A 5,408-nucleotide genomic window follows, 5' to 3' on the forward strand; every position below is an offset into this window, starting at 1 on the left:
TCAACTCTGACTTCAAGCATCTCTCAGCCTCCTCTCTTCCCCACCAGCCAGAGGGGCTGGGGTAAGAAATATGGAGTGTCCAAGATTCTGTCTTCTTATGCATGCAATGGGGAAAATGGTCACTATGCTGTCGGTTCATCTGTGTGTATGTATGTGTGTATAAATTCAAGAGTGTGTGTGTGTTTATGTGTGCCTGCATGAGTGAATGTGTGTGGGCAACTGTCTGTATGAGTGTATGAGTGTGTGTGTCCATGTGTGTGCGTGAGCAAATGTGTGTGGTCACACTGTGTGTATGTGTGTATGAATGAATGTGTGTAGGCACATGTCTGTATGAGTGTGTATATATGAGTGTGTATAAGTGTGCGGGTGCGAGTGAGCAGAGACGTATGTCTGAGTGTGTTGGCATGAAGCTGATGTTGAGTGTTTTCATGGCTCCCTCTGCACCTTAGCTACTGAGGGGGGAAATCTCTTAATTATTGAACCCAGTGCTCACTAATATGACGAATCTAGCTAATTAGTTTGCTCCTGGAATCTTTTGTCTCCGCCTTCCAAGGACTGGGCTTACAGGCAGGCCTCCATGCCTACCCGACATTCATATGTGTGCGGGGGAACTGGAATGCCGGTCCTCACACTTGGAGACAAGTACTTAGCTCATCTGCCCAATGCCAGCTTTGCCTCACTTGCCCAGAACTCCTGTTTTGATGATGTTGGCTGTCCACCGAGCCTGCAGCTCTGTTTGTCTCTACTCCAGCACAGGGACTGCGGGCACATACAACTCTACTTGCTTTCTTCTTCCTCTTCTCCCTCCTCCTCTTCCTCCTCTTCCTCTTCCTCTTCCTCCTCCTCCTCCTCCTTCTCCTCCTCCTCCTTCTTTAAACTCAGGCCTTCATGTTTGCAATGTATGTTTCTATAGCCACCCCATCTGGTCATTCTGAACATTTACTGTGAGACAACTTACATAGAGTACCCAGTGCAACACCTGTCATGTGACAGCACTCAGCCAGCATGAGTGGCTTCCCAACCTTTCTGGAGATTAAGTTGAAACAAACACAGAATGCACACACTAAAAACTTGACCTAGCGCTGGAGAGATGGCTCAGTGGTTCAGAGCACAAGTTGCTCTTCCAGAGGTCCTCAGTTCAATTCCCAACAACCAGTTTCAGGGGATCCAATGCTGCCTTCTTGCCTCTGTGGGCACCAGGCATGCAATTGGTGCATAGACATACATGCAGACAAAACACCCCACACATTAAATAAATAAATAGATAAATAAATAAATAACCCCCTTTCCTGTTGAGAACCCTGCTGAGTGTCCAGACATAGATTATTGACTTAGAACATCTGGGCACAGGCAAGACAAACATCTGTCTGTACGAATATGGAGAAGCTATGGCTTGAACATTTCTATGGAAAAATGACTCTCTGAAACGCTCTTTACCCCTACTGAAAAATACTGAGTAATGTGTCCAACTGTTACTTATAGATATGGCCTCACCCCAGAACCTTTGTATGACCTGTTCCCCAGAAGGAAACTGCCCAAGGACTTTGCTAAGGCATTCACTCATTCCTTAGAGTTGCTTGGGAATGCCTCTTCCTCAGGGAAGCCCTCCCAGATTACAGGGCCCTCCTCTTACCAGTATCTTGCAAGCTTCCTTGCACATCTGTTCCATTTTATTTATGTGCTGGTGTGCGTTCCTGCTTGTCTGTAGGTGTACTGCTTGTGTGCAGGCAAAACTCGGGAGGTCAGAAGCGGGTGTTAGAAGCCCTGGAACTGAAGTACAGGCAGTTGTAAGTTGCTTGATGTGTATCTTGCAAGAGCAGTATGCTGTACCCACTCTTAACCTCTGAGCCATCTCTCATATTCCCTGCTCGTTTGTATTTACCTTCTATATGGCTTCCCCATCATTTATCGACTGAGAATTCATTAGGAGACAATGGCTGCAAGATGAAGCCACAGTCAGAGAATCCAGAGCAGAGAGCTAGCTGTGCCGAAGCAGTGGGCTAGGTACGCTCTGCCCAGAATATGCCAGAACCTGCTAGAAGAGCATCTGTACTCCGTGCGTTTCCATGCCAACCAGCTGAGCTCTGGCAAAGGGGTACTTGTTTCCCTAAATGACCCCCCAGGTCAGCTGCAGATGGATCTCTGCTGTGCCAGAAAACCTGTTTTGAAGTTGAGGAGTCCAAATCCATTGAGCTGTTTAGAAGTCTATCCTGGAAGGAGCATCCGTCTAGGGAGTGATTGGCATATACTTCCAGATCTGGGGCTGAGGACAGACGATGAGAAAGCCTGCAGCACACTCAGCCTCCCGGCCACTGTCTCAGATGCCCCACGGTTGACCCAGAGGCTGGAGACATGGCTTCCGCCTCTGCGACCACCCTTCTCTGGCCCTCGCTCATTTAGAGTTCGTTGATGGTGAAAGTTTTAGAAGGTGGTTGTTAGAGCACTGGTATTGTTTCTTTTCCTACGCTGGAGGGGATGGAATTTTGCAACAATGTATCACGTTCTCTGGCCAATTAAGAGCCTCAGTGCAGGTTTTTGGCTTAATTGTGACAACAGTATCTTCCTAGCAGGGGGTACCTGCTCTGCTCTAAGATGCTTGGCAGTGTGAGCATGCGCCTGTGTGTATGTGCTTGTGTGTGTGTGTGTGTGTGTGTGTGTGTGTGTGTGCTTGCCTGTGTGTCTGTGTGTTGCTGCTATTTTCTTTCTTTATTTGGGATTTCCAATCTTCCTGCTCCAGTCTCACTAAGCAAAAGATACAAGCACGGCTTGTCAGTAGGATATTTTGTTTTAGCCGATTTGGAAGTGGGGTCTCATATAGATCAAGCTGGCCTCAAATTTGCCATATTAGTTAAGGTTGACACTGAAACTTGTTCCTCCCTCTGACTCCCGAGTGCTGGAATTTATAGACATACACCACTGCATCGGGTTTATGTGGTCCCTGGAGACTGAACCCAGTACCTCCTGTTTGGGAGGCAATTGCTCTCTCAATTGAGCTACAACCCAGCCCCCTCTAGGATGTTAAGAAAAAAAATTATGTATTTTGTGTGTGCATGTGTGTGGGTAGACAAATATCGTAGCACACCTGAGGAGGTCAGAAGATGGCTATGTGGGTTTTAATAATTACACTTTCCATTTTCAGGCTCAATGTCATCTGCTTTAGCAGCCAAACCATCCTGCTGACCCACAGAGCGTTGTTTTTTTGTTTGTCTTTGTTTTTTTGTTTTTTTTGTTTGTCTTTGTTTTTTTTGTTTTTTTTGTTTTTTTTTTCGAGACAGGGTTTCTCTGTATAGCCCTGGCTGTCCTGGAACTCACTGTGTAGACCAGGCTGGCCTCTGCCTCCCGAGTGCTGGGATTAAAGGCGTGCACCTCCACGCCCGGCTCCACAGAGAGTTTTTAATTGTTTGAGGGAAACACAGAAGTGTCTGCCAGATTTCCATGATTAAACTATTTCTTGGGTGTGGCCATTTAAGGCTTGGTATGGGTTTCTCCAGAACTTGGCAAAGATGTAGACCAGGACAGACTGTCTTAGTCGTTGTCTATTGCTGTGAAGAGACACCACTGATCACAGCAACTCTTATAAAGGACAACGTTTCACTGGGGCTGACTTACAGTTCAGAGGTTTAGTCTGTTGTCTAATGGTGGCATGCAGGCAGACCTGGTGCTGGAGAGTAGCTGAAGAGTTCTACATTTGGAATTGCAGGCAGCAGGCAGAGAGAGAGAGAGAGAGAGAGAGAGAGAGAGAGAGAGAGAGAGAGAGAGACCAGGTGTGGCTTGAGCATTTGAAACCCCAAAGCCCAGTGACACAATTTTCCCAACCAAGCCATGCCTTCTAATTCTATGTAGCCACTCCCTGATGACTAAGCATTCACACCTTCGAGCCTATGGGGGCCATTTTTATCCAAACCACCACAAGGACCTTCATGTCCTTGGGGCACAGGGAAACACAGACGGTTCAGAAAGAACTATATGGGCATTGAAACCACTACTTGGGTTGGGTCAAAGATGAAGACGAGCTCAAGAACAGTTCCTGTGGTAGGACTGGAGGAACAAGGTCACCAGTGGATATTGTTGCCCATTCACAGGGGAACAGAACATCCATCCCACAGGATAACAGTAACTCCAGAATGGAATGGGAATTGGGGTTCATACATGATCGCCTAATAACTACACCACTGGGTGTGTCTTTGGACTTAGGAGTGATGTGGGGGAAAAAAATCACCAAGGCACTAAAGGTGCCATTTGCCATTGGGTTTTGGAGCCTCTAGTATAGAAACAAGATCTGTGTTAGACAGAGGTCTCTTGGCTCCTCTAGGCTGCCATACATGCCAAACACAGTAGGTGGATGTTTAGGGATGGGACAAGGCTATTGAAATGACCACATCTTCTGCATTTCCAAGAGTAGACTTGCCTTATTCCAATGCTTGACTGTGAAGGGAATCCTCTTGGCACCACCCCAGGCCAAGATGAAGGGAAATGGCGGTGACAAACTGGCCACTAGAGGGCAGAGTGGTTACTTCTTTTCCTTATAGACCTGGGAAAGCTTTTGAATTTGGGGGAGATTCTTGGATGGTGCCCATTCTGTGTTGAATATGCACATGCAGAATGTAATAAGTAATAAATGCCGAGTATTAGCTTCAGATCCCAAAAATAAATTTCCAAAGTGCTTGTGCACATTGGCTAGCCATGTGCTTATCACGTATGTGTGTGTGGGTATACATGTGTATGGTCATGTGTGTGCCAATGGGGGGCATGCGGAGGACCCACCAGAGTCTATTCTTTCTTTTCACCACGTGGGTCCCAGGGATCAGACTTGGGTTATCAGGCTTGGCAGCAAGCCACTTACCTGCTAAGTCATTCTACCAGCTCGACATTTTCTTAACAAACTAAATGAATGAGAAGGCGGGCTGTCCACATCAAGGTAAAGTCACAGCCCCCAGCATTGGGTGCTGGAGTCTGAAATCACACAGTAGGCTGAGGAGATAGTTCCATGGGTCAAGTAAGTGCATTGCTGAATAAGCATGGAGACCCGAGTTCTAATCCTTAGTCCTCATATAAGAGCCAAGTGCAGCAGTAGACATGTTAACCCAGTGCTGGCCCACAGAGACGGGGGATCCCTGAGGCTCCATCTCTCAGCGAGGGTAGCCAAAGCGGTAAGTCAGCTTCAGTGAGGCTGTTCAGAATACAAGGTGGAGAGGAACTGGGAGGGGGGCATCTGATGCTGATCTCTGAGAGGAGCCCACATGTGCATATCACACACACACACACACAGACACACACACACACAGACACACACACTGGGGCAGGAGAGGGAAGGAAGGAGAGGAGGAGGAGAAGAGGGAAGGGGAAAGGAGGGGAGGGGCGAGAGAGAGAGAGAGAGAGAGAGAGAGAGAGAGAGAGAGAGAGAGAGA

This window comes from Mus pahari, chromosome 14 (genome assembly GCF_900095145.1).
Source record: "Mus pahari chromosome 14, PAHARI_EIJ_v1.1, whole genome shotgun sequence".
NCBI classification, from domain to species: Eukaryota; Metazoa; Chordata; class Mammalia; order Rodentia; family Muridae; genus Mus; species Mus pahari.